At 36.5% G+C, this 16,170-nt stretch overlaps 1 protein-coding gene across 1 annotated transcript in view; it reads left to right on the top strand.

Annotated features, from left to right (window-relative positions):
* The window catches only part of RYR2 (ryanodine receptor 2), an 849,571-nt gene that overhangs the window by 266,095 nt on the left and 567,306 nt on the right, over positions 1 to 16,170 (top strand). The gene's annotated exons all lie outside the window — the stretch shown is intronic.

The following is a 16,170-nucleotide window of genomic DNA, read 5'->3' as shown; positions in this document are numbered from 1 at the left end:
CGGGCTTCCTAGGTAGCTCAGTGGTAAAGAATCCACCTGCCAAACAGGAGACTCAGGTTTGATCCCTGGGTTGGGACGATCCCCTGGAGAAGGAAATGTCAACCTACTCCAGTATTCCTGGCTGGAAAATCCCGTGGGATCACAAAGAGTTGGACATGACTTAGTGACTCAACAACAGCAGCATACGCAAACACACACTACTATATATATATTAAAATTTTCAGTTTTCTTGTTAACATATTGCTTTGGTTATAATTTTTTTGTTATATTGAAGTTTAAAAAGTGTGTTTAGTAAACTATTTTATTTTTAATATTTCTGCCTTTAGGAAGGTCTTTAAGAATTCTTTCCTATCAGATAATTATAAAAATGTCTATTTTTTTTTATGTTCTTAATCTTTAGGGAGTGAATTTTGGTATAAGACATAGAGATTTGAATTATATATGTTTTCTGAATAAGTGATATGTTTACTTGGGACAAAATTCAAAAAATACAATGAGAGTTTTCCTCCTACCCCTGACAGATGTGAATATCACTATATTAAATTTCCAAAGAGTTTAACTCTTATTTAATAACCAAGCATTCTTTTGTTTGTAGTCTTACAAAAATGGTCCTGTGGTTATCCTTTTAAATATTATTTTTAAAAGAAAAAATGTTTGGAGGAGTATGGATACATGTATATGTATGTCTGAGTCCCTTCACTGTTCAATTGAAACTATCACAACATTGTTTATTCATCAGCTATACCCCAATACAAAATAAAAAGTTCTTTTTAAAAAAAGCTGTATTTATATTACCTGAAAACTTAATGCATTTGTGATACTAAAGATACATATGTGCCTATTCCTTACTTTTTCGCTCCCATCATATGACTTATGATAGTCTTCACAAACACACTAAGTAGAGATTTTCCCCAGTTGACTGAAAAAACTAAACAATCTAAAATTTGAGAAGTATGTTTTATTTGGCAGATTTACTGAGGACTTAAGCCCAGGGGGCAGCCTCTCATATAGCTCTGTGGGACTGTTATGAAGAGGTAAGGACGGAGCCAAGATATATGAGAGTTCTTGCAACAAAAACCAAGTAGTTGGAACATCAAAAAGTTACTGTTAAAGAAAAACCAGACATCTCATGTTAATGAATTTTGTGCTTTTCTATGTATAGGAAAATAAAAGAGTCTGAACTCATTGAAATCTTTCTTTTGATATGCACCTTAGATATTTAGGACCTGTACTATCTTTTGTGTTTTGTTTTTTTCTATCTTAAATCCCCTTTTCCTGCACCATCAGCGTTGTGTCGTGGGTGGGGGTGACTGCAGTAGTTGATGTCTTTTTGTGTGTGTGTGGTATAGTTGCTTTACAATTGTGTTAGTTTTTGCTGAAGAGCAAATTGAATCACTTAATATGTATACATATATCCCCTCTTCCTTGGATTTCCTTACCATTTAGGTCACCACAGAGCATCAAGTAGAGTTCCCTATGCTATACAGTAGGTTCTCACTGGGGTTATCTATTTTATACAGAGTATCAATTGTGTATATGTTTCAGTCCCTATCTTCTAATCCTTCCCTTTTCCCTCTTGCTGTTCAAACATTTGTTCTCTATATCTTTGTCTCTGTTTGTGCTTTGCAAATAAGTTTATCTGTACCAGTTTTGTAGATTCCACGTGTTAATATATTTATTTCTCTTTCTGATTTACTTTACTTCGTATGACAGTAGCTGATGTCTTGATGGCAGCAACATCCTTTGTCTACTGATACTGCTGATGACATTCTTTGCAAGTTTTAGAAACAGTTTTGGTGATTATTCAGATACATTTGGCATGCACTCTATGCGGTTATCATACTGCTAGGGAACATAGACTCTCGAGGCCTCATCTAAGTATCCTTTATCTAAGTATATCTTCCTAGTTTTTAGATAATAATCTCAACCACCATCAGCATGTTTTACTCTTTTTGTATAAATTTTCTGTGATGGGTAAGAGATCTGTGTTCAGGGAAAATCTTGACTGAATAGGAAACTAAGTTTGTGTGGTATGGGAGGGAGCAGATGACTATGCTCTAATTCTCTCTCTGCCCCTGTCACAGCTGTCACTCTACAAGAGAATTCTTTCTGAGGACAATATAATCCGTTCATAATCAGTAAGTACAAGTTGACTACACTGACGAGTCATACTTTAAAAAAAATGCCATCTCCTCAGCTTTTGTTTTCTTTTTCTTTTAAAGACTGAGACTTTATTTTTTTTAATTAATTTTTTTTCTTTTGGCCATGCCCCCCAGCATGTGAGATCTTAGTTCCCCTACCAGGGACTGAACTGCCTTAGAAGTGCAGAGTCTTAACTATATTACTGCCAGGGATGTCCCCATCACCTCAGCTTTGACAGTGTTCATTCCTTACCTTGGGAAGTAGTACAGTGTTGAGAAAAGCATCCTGGACTAAAGGGCTGGAGGCCTAGACTTGCATCCAGGGTTTTCCCATTTTATGCAAATCCCTTCACTTCCTTAATTTTTTTCAGTTCTGAAGTGGCAACAATAATTTCTTTTCCTCATCCATTTTAGTTGTTCTGAGCATCATATAAAGTATATAAAGTACACTGAAAATAGCTAACATGCTACACACATATAAGTTACTGTTAAGAAAAGAGAAAAATCTCCATTCAGATTATCCTGAATCTCTGTGCATAAGCTCAGCGTCCAGAAGATGCGTAAAAAAAGGGCTGCCTGTTTCAAAGGCTACTTATTAATAGATGTTTCCATGGCCCCTTAAGTTTACTTGGCTATACTTTATTCCCTCTTCCATTTCTAGGTGTGGGGAACTCGGAATCTAGTTTCAAAATAAAAGTGATGAAGGTTTTCTCTTGATTTATATTTATATGTATATTATTCGTATATCTATATATAGTGATATACATAGATATAATGAAAAAGGAAAATAGCATCAACTATTAAAGTGCCATGTATTTTATGAAAATGTATTGTAACAATTAAGTAAAAAGTGTAGACCATAGAAGGAAAACCCAAAAATATTATTTGGTTTGTTGCATACCAAAACATGAAACATAAAATCTAGAAGTATCAGAATACATAGAATATTGCTATCAATAAATATGAGAATGACAACCAAAGAGAAAATAGATACATGTGAATAGGCATTTCACAGAAGAGGAAATACAAATGGGCCATTATAATATAAAAACATCATCAACCCTCATTATTTGTTTATTTATGGCTGTGCTGGGTCTTCATTGCTGTGTGAAGTTTTCTGTAGTTGTGGTGACCCTGAGGCCACTCTGAGGTTCTGGTTCTTGGGCTTTTTATTGTGCTGACCTCCCTGTTGCAGACCATGAACTCTGGGGCACGCGGGCCTCAGTAGTTGCTGCACGCAGGCTCAGTAGTTGCAGCTCCTCGGCTCCGGAACACAGGCTGAGTAGTGGTGGTGCACAGGCTTGGTTGCTCCGTGTTGTGTGGGATCCTCCTGGACCAGGGATGGAACCTCTGTCTCCTGCATTGGCAGGCAGACTCTTTACCACCGGGTCACCATGAAAACCCCCAACCCTCATTATTAATTGGGAAAATGAAAATTAAAAGCATAATAAAGGATCATCCCACAGACTGGGCATATCATTGTTGTTGGGAATGTGGAGCATTAGGAATTTCCACTCACCTCTGGTAGGAATGTATACTAGAAAACTGGCTATTTAATAAACTTGAAGATGTGCGTACATTGTAATTTAAAGTGTTCTTTCCTAGTGAGATTTTTTTGCACATGTGCCAAAGGAAACACATATAAGAACATCTGTTGCAGTGTTGTTGATAAGAAAAAAAAAATTGGAAACAGTTTTTATACATGGAGTACTCTATAGCAGTAAAAATGAACTATAGTTATACATATCAGCATAGATGATTCTCAAAAATGTAATATTGTTCCACCAAAAAATGTTACAGAAGAATATATACTTTAAGTTACAGATTACATAAAAGGCAAACTCTAGCAAATTTAAACAGTATATACATAAATTTGTGATAATATTACAAACAATAGCAAGGAAATATTGAGTAGAGAGATATAGGGACCTTCAAAATTACTCATACTGTTGTATTAATATTTTTAAATTGCTTGTTGATTCATGGTGTTCATTTTATTTAAAACATGCATTTCTTTATGTACTTTTGAGTATATGATACCTTTTTAATAAAACTGTGCTTGAGGTCCAGTCTACAAACTTGGCTATATCCTAGAGAAAATGCTAGTAATAAATGAAAAGATTTCTCTTAATCTTTGCTGTATTAATAAGCAGGAGAGCAACTATGTGGATAAGGACATTAATAACTCAATCTGAGGAGAGAAGCTTAAAATATTTGCTAAGACTGGACTATTGAATATAGTAGCTAATGGGATTATTTTTATAATTATCTGATCATCTCTTTACCATACTAAGAATTAACCTAATGAGGTCTTGTGTCCTATCACAAAATTTAAATTTTGCTGTGTCTGAATTTAAGGTAATGTTTGTGCTTATTAAACGTTCAGTTATATAATTTCACAGTGTTTTAATCCTCAGATTGATCAATGACTTAACAGTCAATTATGGTAATCTAACATTGGGCTTCCCTGATAGCTCAGATGGTAAAGAATCCACCTGCAATGCAGGAGACCTGGGTTCAATTTCTGGGTCAGAAAGATCTGCTGGAGAAGGGATAGGCTAATAACTCCAGTATTCTTGGGCTTCCCTTGTGGTTCAGCTGGTAAAGAATCCACCTGTAATGCAGGAGACCTGGGTTCGATCCCTGGGTTGGGAAGATCCTTTGGAGAAGGGAAAGACTACCCACTCCAGTATTCTGGCCTGGAGAATTCCATGGACTGTATAGTCCAGGGGGTTGCAAAGAGTTGGACACGACTGAGCGACTTTCACTATAACTAGACTATAATCTAGCATTATTTTAAATATTTGTGTATGAAGAGTCTGTGAGCTCTTCCATCATTTAATCTTTTTACAATATCAGTTTCCACTTACTTGCATGTAAACCTGTTGAGGACATTTAAATGAATTTCTTTTGAAATTAATGAAAATGGAGGGTAACTATTTAACATTGTTTTCTTGATTATGCTTCATTTGGTTGACACTGAAAGTAATTATTTGCCCTTTTCTTTTATCTAATGCTTTGGGTTTTCTGTGTGTGTTTTTGTTTCCATGATTTAAATTGTTTCCATTGCATTAAAAACTGCAGAAATGGATCTGTTAAGGATGTGACCAAACCAAGCAAGTGGTGACTGTGGGTGTAATTTAGAAAATGAACTTGAAGTCACTTTAAAATGATTTTACCCCTCCTGCTTGTTTCTCTTGAGGAAACTGAGGCATTTAGATTAAGTAACTTAATAAGAGTTGGTCCTTACAATGGTCAACTTAAGACTAAAACTTTCATCATCATTTCTTTGGTATCCATTCTACATTATTATAGCACCTCATTACAATAAAAATATACAGTTTAATCAGTGGGAAGATAAATTTAACCCTTATGAGATGAAGAGCTACCTCCCAACACTTTCCTTAACTTGTACCTAAGAAAATAGCAGTATGAGACATATTCAGTTTCTCTATATTTTCCCTAACTTAAGATACCATTTTGTCTACTGTAGTTGAATCCAGACAGTATTTTCTTTTTTACCTTAAAAGCTTTAGAATCCTAACACAATTACCATTTTTTCATATGCACATGATTATTGGAGATTCTCCTAGGTATCCACTTTTCATCCTGAGGAGAATCTGAAGTTCAGAGAGTTTAGGTGATTTACCCAGGATCACAAAGCAGCCTGGGCTTCCCTGGTGGCTGAGATGGTAAAAAATCCGCCTGCAATGCTGGATACCTGGATTCAATCGCTGGGTTAAGAAGATCCCCTGGAGGAGGGCATGGCAATCCACTCCAGTATTCTTGCCTGGAGAATGCCCATGGACAGAGGAGCCTGGTGAGCTGCAGTCCATGGGGTCGCAAAGAGTTGGACACGACTGAAAAACTAAGCACAGCCCTGCACACAGCAGCTAAATAGCAAAGTCAGGATCCTACACACTTCTTTCTAACTACCATGTGATAAACTATCTTTGGCATGAACTAAGCATTTGACTCTAGTGAATTTATAGGTATTCTTGAGACACTGAAAAGCAACAGGGAATACTGGTCTTGATTTTCAAAGTATAATGGTGAGAAAGATACATGGAATAGAAGGAGAACTTCTACAGTAATTCTGAAATTACTGTCAGAATACGTTCATTATGATTTTATCCTCTGTGTATATTTGTTGGTTTATTTGCTTATTGATCTTTTTCATGTATCTTATTTTTTAAGCTCCTTTGAACTTTGTTCCTTATTTGTTATTGTTCTATCAAATTTCATGGCTCCTGATATATCCAGTGCTTTAACCAGAGTCTATTCCATTTCTGTGATATTTATACAGGTCATGGAAACTATTATTCCCAGTACTAAATACACTTTATTACTATATATATATATATATAAATATATATAAATAAATATATATAAATATATGTAAGTGATTTTTAAGTTTTTAATAGTTAAGTATAACCTTTCAGTTTAACTGTACTGTCTGCCCAGTATTATTATTCTATTGTAGTCTACAAAATAACAGTAGACTCCTAATATTTCTTGTGGTAGTCTCCAGTCTAAAGTGTTGCCTCTAGGGGTTAGACATGGCAATTCAATGGTGTGTGGAAAGATAATGTAACATTTTTAATACTATTTTTAGCCAAAAACAGGAAGGAAAACAATGAAATTTCACTAATAATTATGACACAATTTGTTTCTCCCTCTCTTGGTCTGAATGACATTTGGTTTCATATCATCATCATTTATTGCCTAATGAATGCAAGGTATCCTGGAGATGAGTGAGTGTCCCACAGTTAAGATTATTTTTTAAATTTTACTTAATTTTTTTTTATAATTTATTTATTTTAATCGGAGGCTAATTACTTTACGATATTGTAGTGGGTTTTGCCATACATTGACCTGAATCAGCCATGGGTGTACATGTGTTCCCCATTCTGAAAATTTGTTTGATACATTATCTCATAACATAACATTAATTTAGTTTATTAGATATCTATCTTATATATGTTTATAGATGAATTGAGTTAATATCAAATGCTTAAAGAAGAGGGTAAGTATAGGCACTAGGTGAGTGTTATTGTTATCATCATTATTATAAATCTTTTAGTTGTGCTTAAATTAGCTTGAAAAGTGGACAACTGGCATTAAGATATTCTGCAGAGAGACACATTGAAAATAGTAATGCTAAGTACAAATGAAAAAAAATTTTAGATTAGCTGATATTTTTATTTCCATAAACTCTTTGCTATCTGTGTTATGAGATCAAAACAATGACAGTAATTAGATCTGAAAATAAAATGGCTCAAACCATTTAAATCTACCAGGGGATATGTAGGGATTTACATTATTGTTAATTACAAATCTTACTCTGTGGTTCAGTTGTTCCTTTAATATAAGCTAATGAGAGTATGTCATCTGCAGTAAGACAGAACTAAATATTTAGAACATGAGGTTTGACTTTCATGACTTCAAATATCCCTGAAAAATATGTAGCAGCTTCTTATTTTGTCTTTTTTACTAGTGAATGACAAAATGTCACATTTTTCGGGGAAAACACTTGGGCAAATCTTGGGTATATCAAGAATCTTGGGTAAATTCACAGAATTAGCTCCTTACATGGGATTGATTTATACTTTCTTTCTTAGGCACAGTATTGCAACAAAGAAGCTGGAGCTACAATAAAAATTATTCACAATACTTTAAAATGAGATGTGCACATCTCATTTATACTGTTTATAGTATATATTTATACTATGGACAGTCTTCTTGTAATTTTGTGGCAAAGTATTTAATTTGAATTTACTTCATTTTAATGTTCATTTTTACAAAAATTTAACTGTTCCAGAATTGCAATGACATAATCAGGAGCTTTTCATGACATAGTTCCCTTGTAGATATCTCCAAGGTGAAGATGACATTTTTACAATGAAAAAGTACCTGCTTTCTAAGTAATTTTACCATGGAGAGAACACTTTGAAAATGGATGATTGAGTATGTTTTTACATTATATCAGTATGTGCCAAAAATGATCTAAATCTGTCAGGTATATAAGCTTTGACATAAGCAGACTTTAAAAAATATGAATGTAAAATTTTCTAATTGTTTAAATAAGGTAAAGTGAAATTTGAATCCGTTTGTTAAAAATATAAAAAAAATGTGTAATTAGTTTAAGAACTGGTTGACAACGGGGAATATGGAGAATTAGTAGCTAAATTTCAACAAAATCCTTTTATAATTGGTGGATTAGAATGAAAAACAGGAATCCTTTTCCATTTGGATCTGTTCATGTTTTTCTGTTTTGAAAGCCATTAAAACAAATTATTGGGAGAAACTGAGCTTGAAAGCCAGCCTTTCGTAGTATTATTTCACAGAATTTCAGTCTTAAGATTTTAAAAATAAAGAAGCATATTTAGTCATATTTTATTCATGGCTCAAGCAAAAAATAAGTATTCTATTGCAATTATAATAAAACAGATTTGTACTATAGAAAATGCTGTTTGTGTTATTAATTTTCATTTTTAATCTTTTGTAACATGTATGAAAGAAAAACAACAATACAGTATACTAATGCATATATATGGAATTTGAAAGATGGTAACGATAACCCTATATGCGAGACAGAATAAGAGACACAGATGCATAGAACAATTTTATGGACTCTGAGGGAGAAGGTGAGGGTGGGACGTTCTGGGAGAATAGCATTGAAACATGTATATTATCATATGTGAAACAGAACACCATTCCATGTTCGATGCATGAGACAAGGGCTCAGGGCCGGGGCAATGGGATGACCCAGAGGGATGGGATGGGGAGGGAGGTGGGTGGGGGGTCCAGGAAGGGGAACACATGTAAACCCATGGCTGATTCATGTCAATGTATGGCAAAAACTATTACAATATTGTAAAGTAATTAGTCCCCAACTAAAATAAATAAATTTATAAAAAAAAAAAAAGAAAGATTTACACATTGCAATTAGGCATCCTTGAAAATAAGGCTTTACTTAAGAAGTTGAATTTTTATACTATCCTTTAAAAACCTGTTTCTAGCTAGAGATTTAAAGTTATATAGGTAAAATGTGATACTAGCCTTACAGGTGGTCAGACTGCTAATCTGAATTTTAGTACACTATGACAAATTAATTGCTCTTTTTATTGAATATATGTACCTGTGTTTGTGCTGAGTCGCTTCTGTAGTGTCCATCTCTCTGCGACCTCATGGGCTATAGCCTGCCAGGCTCCTCTCTCTATGGGATTCTCCAGGTGAGAATACTGCCCATGGGATTCTCCAGGCAAGAATACTGGAGTGGGTTGCTATGCCCTCCTCCAGAGTATCTTCCCAACTCAGGGATCGAACCCAAATCTCTTGTGGCTCCTTCATTGCAGGGGATTCTTTAACCACTGAGCTACTGGGGAAGCCCTTTATTGAGTGTATATCAATTCATTGTGAATTGTTTAAGTTGGTTAGTGTTACAGGTATAACCTGTAAAAGTTTGGGCAATTTAATGCTTAAAGAAGGGAATGTTTTGTTGAACAGAGATGAAGGTTTTCCTGGAGTCCCTGGTACTTCATGTTGCTTGCTTTTCACTTATCATTATAATCTTGCTCTGTCATAAAGAAAGTGAAATTGGTTTCTGCAGGAAATGAGATCAGTCTAACAAAGATGCATTTCAGCAGACACTAACGTTTAAGTAGGTCATTCATTCTTTAACCACTTATGGGTATAAACATAAGCTGTGGTTAATATGGATGAAATTAATGTAAACTGGGATTAGCTTGTAGAAGATAGATGGAGCGTTATTTTGATGGGGTGATTTTATCATTAAATCTCTTTACTGGGATTAAATCTGGCATCAGACCTTCAAGTCTATTATGGTACTTGCCAAATAAAAGATTTAGAAGCCTGTAATTTTTATTAGTAAAGAATTTATTCTTGTAAAAAGCCAATGAATCTTTCAGGTCAGTAACCTACGTGTGAGTGGATTGGGTATGTATCAATTTTATTTCATTTCCTACAATAAAGGATCCTGAAATAATGAAATTAAATTCTATGTAGATATTTTTGATTGCTTAATGTTCAATCCTATGAAGATATTTTTTCCAGTCAGCATAAATTCAAATTTTTAGCTCATCATAATATCAAAATGTTAGTTTTTGCATTATTTTAACATACGTTTATCTTTGAAGAATCATACCTGTATTATTGAAAACTCGTACCCTTCAGTATTTAAAACTTATCAGTCAATATTTAAAAAGTAATTTAAAAATACTCCTGGGCTTATATACAAATATTTCACTGGTCTGTTTGCAATGAGATGGTACATGTACTATGTCACAGAATTGTTTTTCTTTAGTAGACATTTTCATGAGGCACAGGCAGCACTACTTGTTTTTCAGTTGCTCCGTCTTCTCCGACTCTTTGTGATTCCATGGGCTGCAGCGTACCAGGCTTCCCTGCCCTTCACTGTCTCCTGGAATTTGCTCAAACTCATGTCCATTGAGTCGGAGATGCCATGCAACCATCTCATCCCCTGTCACCCCCTTCTCCTCCTGCCCTCAGTCTTTTCCAGCATCAGGGTCTTTTCCAATCAGTCTGCTCTTCACATCAGGTGGCCAAAGTATTGGAGCTTCAGCACCAATCCTTCCAATGAATATTCAGGGTTGATTTCCTTTAGAATTGAATAATTAGATTTCCTTGCAGCCCAAGGGACTTTTAGGAGTCTTCTCCAACACCACAGATTGAAAGCATCAGTTCTTCAGCACTCAGCCTTCTTTATGGTCCAACTCTCACATCCATACATGGCTACTGGAAAAACCATAGCTAGACGGATCTTTGTTCACAAAGTAATATCTCTGCTGTTTAGTACACTGTCTAGGTATGCTAGACAATATGCTTTGTCATAGCTTTCTTCCACGGAGCAAGCGTCTTTTAATTACATAGCTGCAGTCACCATCTGCATTAATTTTGGACCCCAAGAAAATAGTCTGTCACTGTTTCCATTGTTTCCCCATCTATTTGCCATGAAGTGCCATTATCTTCATTTTTTGAATGTTGAATTTTAAGCCAGCTTTTTCATTTTCCTCTTTCACCTTCATCCAGAGGCTCTTTAGTTCCTCTTTGCCTTCTGCCGTGAGGGTGGTATTGTCTGCTTATCTGAGGTTATTGATATTTCTCCTGGCCATCTTGTTTCCAGCTTGTGATTCATCCAGCCCAGCATTTGGCATAATGTACTCTGCATATAAGTTAAATAGACAGGTGACCGCATACAGCCTTGACGTACTTCTTTCTTAATTTTGAACCAGTTTGTTGTTTCATCTCTGGTTCTGACTGTTGCTTTTTCACCTGTGTACGGATTTCTCAAGAGGCAGGTAATGTGACCTGGTATTCCCATCTCTTTAAGACTATTAAGAATATTCAACAAAGTACATAAGAAGTAAGGTGTTATGGAGGGTAACAGTCTGATTAAGTTACGAAGTAGCATGAAAGATATGCTGTATATAAATAGGTATAATACATGGCAATTTGGGTCATCAGGAGATGCTTAATGGATGGGATTGTAGTTGAGGTTGGAGTTGTATGATGGGTAGAAATTGGACAAAGGCCAAAGATAGGCAAATTAGATGTATTTGTGAAAAAAATAAAATTATCTAATTTAGTGTATTGTAGTAAGCATTTAGTGTAGGCGGGAAAATTAGGTTGGATCCAGAATATGAATACCAGATAGAGAAGATAGGTCTAATTTATTAGACAGTGAGATTCCCTTACCTCCAGCTTTTTTAAGGTTGTAATTGACAAATATTGTAGATATTTGAGGTATAAAAAGTGATATTTTCATATATATATATATATACATGTGAAATGTTAAAACCATCAAGCTAGTTAGCATATCCATCACTCACATGTTACAATTGTTTTTTAGGTGCTGAGAGCACTTAAGATTAACTCTCTTAGTAAATTTCAAGTATGCAATCCAATATTACAAACTATCTTTACTATGCTGTGCATTAGATCTGTAGAATCATTCATTTTGGTTAACTGAAACTTTGTACTCCTTGCCCAGCATCTCTCCTTTTCCTCTAACTCCCACGCCTTGGCAACAACCATTCCACTTCTTTTATGAGTTTGACTGTTTTTGATTCCACATATAAGTGAGGTAATGCAGTATTTGTCTTTCTAAATCCAGTTTATTTCACTCAGCATAACTCCCAGGTTCATTGATGTTGTCATTTTTTTCCTGTAATTGACATCTAATCTTACTGCATTGTGGGCAGAGAAGATGCTTGGAATGATTTCAATTTTTTTGAATTACCAAGGCTAGATTTATGGCCCAGGATGTGATCTATCCTGGAGAAGGTTCTGTGTGCACTTGAGAAAAAGATGAAATTCATTGTTTTGGGGTGAAATGTTCTATAGATATCAGTTAGGTCTAACCGGTCAATTGTATCATTTAAAGTTTGTGTTTCCTTGTTAATTTTCTGTTTAGTTGATCTATCCATAGGTGTGAGTGGGGTATTAAAGTGTCCCACTATTATTGTGTTATTGTTAATTTCCCCTTTCATACTTGTTAGCATTTGCCTTACATATTGCAGTGCTCCTATGTTGGGTGCATATGTATTTATAATTGTTGTATCTTCTTGGATTGATCCCATGATCATTATATAGTGTCTTTTTACACAGCCTTTGTTTTAAAGTCTATTTTATCTGATATGAGTACTGCTACTCCTGCTTTCTTTTGGTCTCTGTTTGCGTGGAATATTTTTTTCCAGCCCTTCACTTTCAGTCTGTATGTGTCCCTTGTTTTGAGGTGGGTCTCTTGTAGACAACATATATAGGGGTCTTGTTTTTGTATCCATTCAGCCAGTCTTTGTCTTTTGTTGGGGCATTCATCCCATTTACATTTAAGGTAATTATTGATAAGTGTGACCCTATTGCTGTTTACTTTGTTGTTTTGGGTTCGAGTTTGTACACCCTTTCTGTGTTACCTGTCTAGAGAAGATTCTTTAGCATTTGTTGGAGAGCGGGTTTGGTGGTGCTGAATTCTGTCAGCTTTTGCTTGTCTGTAAAGCTTTTGATTTCTCCTTCATATTTAAATGAGATCCTTGCTGGGTACAGTAATCTGTGTTGTAGGTTATTCTCTTTCATTACTTTAAGTATGTCTTGCCATTCCCTTCTGGCCTAAAGAGTTTCTGTTGAAAGATCAGCTGTTATCCTTATGGGAATCCCCTTGTGTGTTGTTGTTTTTCCCTTGCTGCTTTTAATATTTGTTCTTTGTGTTTGATCTTTGTTAATTTGATTAATATGTGTCTTGGGGTGTTTCGCCTTGGGGTTATCCTGTTTGTGACTCTCTGGGTTTCTCGGACTTGGTGGGCTATTTTCTTCCCCTTTTTAGGGAAGTTTTCAACTATTATTTCCTCAAGTATTTTCTCATGGTCTTTATTTTTGTCTTCCTCTTCTGGGACTCTTATGATTCGAATGTTGGGGCATTTAACATTGTCCCAGTGGTCTCTGAGGTTGTCCTCATTTCTTTTAATTCTTTTTTCCTCTCTCTTTCATTTATTTCTACCATTCTATCTTCTACCTCACTTATCCTATCTTCTGCTTCCTTTATTCTACTGTTGGTTCCCTCCAGAGTGTTTTTTATCTCATTTACTGCATTATTCATTATATATTGACTCTTTTTTATTTCTTCTAGGTCCTTGTTAAACATTTCTTGCATCTTCTCAATCCTTGTCTCTAAGCTATTTATCTGTATCTCCATTTTGTTTTCAAGATTTTGGATCATTTTCACTATCATTCGGAATTCTTTATCAGGTAGATTCCCTATCTCTTCCTCTTTTGTTTGGTTTGGTGGGCATTTATCCTGTTCCTTTACCTGCTGGGTATTCCTCTGCCTTTTTATCTTGTTTTTATTGCTGTATTTGGGGTGGCCCTTCCGTATTCTGGCAGTTTGTGGTTCCTCTTTATTGTGGAAGTTCCTCCCTTTGGGTGGGGTTGGACAGGTGGCTTGTCAAGGTTTCCTGGTTGGGGAAGCTTGTGTCGGTGTTCTGGTAGGTGGAGGTGGATTTCTTCTCTCTGGAGTGCAATGAAGTGTCCAGTAATGAGTTTTGAGATGTCAATGGGTTTGGTGTGACTTTGGGCACCCTGTATATTGAAGCTCAGGGCTATGTTCCTGTGTTGCTGGAGAATTTGCGTGGTATGTCTTTCTCTGGAACTTGTAGGCCCTTGGGTGGCACTTGGTTTCAGTGTAGATATGGAAGCGTTTGATGAGCTCCTGTCAATTAATGTTCAGGAGTCAGGAGTTTCTGGTGTTCTCAGGATTTGGATTTAAGCCTCCCGCCTCTGGTTTTCAGTCTTATTCTTACAGTAGCCTCAAGACTTCTCCATCCATACAGCACTGATGATAAAACATCTAGGTTAATGAAGAAAAGTTTCTCCACAGTGAGGGACACCCATAGAGGTACAGAGAGTTACCTGGAGAAGAGACGAGGGAGGAGGGAGATTGAGGTGACCAGGAGGAGAGAAGGGGAATCAAAAGGGGTGAGAGCAACCTAGCCAGTAATCACTTCCCTATGTGCTCTCCACCGTCTGGATCCCTCAGAGATGTTCACGGAGTTACACAGAGATGAGAAGAGGGAGGACGGAGATAGAGGTGGCCAGGAGGAGAAAAGAGGGAATCAAAAGGAGAGAGACTGATCCAGCCAGTAATCAGTTCCCTAAGTGTTCTCCACAGCCTGGAACACACAAAGAGATTCACAGAGTTGGGTAGAGAAGAGAAGGGGGAGGGGGGAGATAGAGGCGACCTGGTGGAGAAAAAGGAGAGTCCAATGAGGGAGAGAGCAATCCAGCCAGTAATCTCGCTCCCAAGTAAAAATGCATAGTGAAGATTGGGTTCTTAAAGGTACAAAGTTGATAACAAATACCAAAAAGCAAAGATTAAAAATCTAGAGTAGAGGTTAGATTCTCAAAAATACAATATTAAAGAAAAAAACAAAGTCACAAAAATTATATATATATATATGAAGTTTGCTTTAAAAATATGATTTTTTTTGCAAAGTAATAGTAGGTTATAAAAATGAAAATTAAAGGAGTAATAGAGGACTTAAAATAAAAAAATCTTTTGTTTAATTAAAAAAATGATAATAGTAAAAATATATCTAGGACTTTCTCTAGTGGTGTTGTGGACAGTGTGGTGTCAATTCATTTCAGATAGTTTCTTGATCGGCTTATACTTCTCAAGATCTATAGGCCCCTTCCTATGTAGTTGGTGCTAACTGCAGGGTTTTAATCTATTGCACTTGTCACTTCCAAAGTGGTTTCCTCTGTTTATTTTAGCTTCTTCTGTTGGCTGGCCTCTTCAGTGTCTAATTTCCACCTTGACACAAGGGGGTGAAGGTGGTCACTAATTTAGACTCACTTGTTCAGTCCTGCTGTGGGGAGGGAGGAACACTGCAAACAAATATCACTGGCGTGTGCTCACAGTGATTCACACTGGGTTTGCCCCTGCTCATGGCATGTGTGCTTTTCCAGTCTACACTGTTGAGGCTCTAGGTTGCTCTGAGGGAACTGTCTAAGGCAGGCCCTGGTTTGCATGCACTTCCCATGTCTAAGCTGCTCAAGTTCAGGTTCTTGGGTACTCCACAAAGGCACAGACTTGGTTGGGCCTGTGTTTTTTGCCCTTCCCAGGTCCGAGCAGGTCAGGTGACCAGGTGCTTGGCGAGCACAGTTGCCCCCAGTTGGGGGCTGCGACTTATCACCTCCCTTGTCCCTGCCGCTCGGTTTTCTGTGTGTACAACCAGTGCGCCTTCTCAGGTGTTCCGTGTGTCTCTTCTGGGCAGTTAATCTCTGGCTGCGACCCTCCCGGTGGATGTTGACCATCCAGAATCCCAAGAAATCTTGTTTAGCAATGAAGCCTGCTTGCAGTTTGGTAGATGATGCCTCTCTGGGGCTGCAATTGCCCCCTTCTGGCTCTGGGTGCCCTGCCTGCCTGTCTCCATCAGGGGAATGGCCAGTCTGCAGCCAGCTAGCTCTGGTCAGTCCTTTGCTCTGTGAGCGGGCC

The sequence above is a fragment of the Giraffa tippelskirchi genome, chromosome 2 (genome assembly GCF_054371585.1).
Source record: "Giraffa tippelskirchi isolate mGirTip1 chromosome 2, T2T-mGirTip1v1.2.pri, whole genome shotgun sequence".
NCBI classification, from domain to species: domain Eukaryota; kingdom Metazoa; phylum Chordata; class Mammalia; order Artiodactyla; family Giraffidae; genus Giraffa; species Giraffa tippelskirchi.
This window is presented reverse-complemented; position numbering and strand designations above follow the sequence as displayed.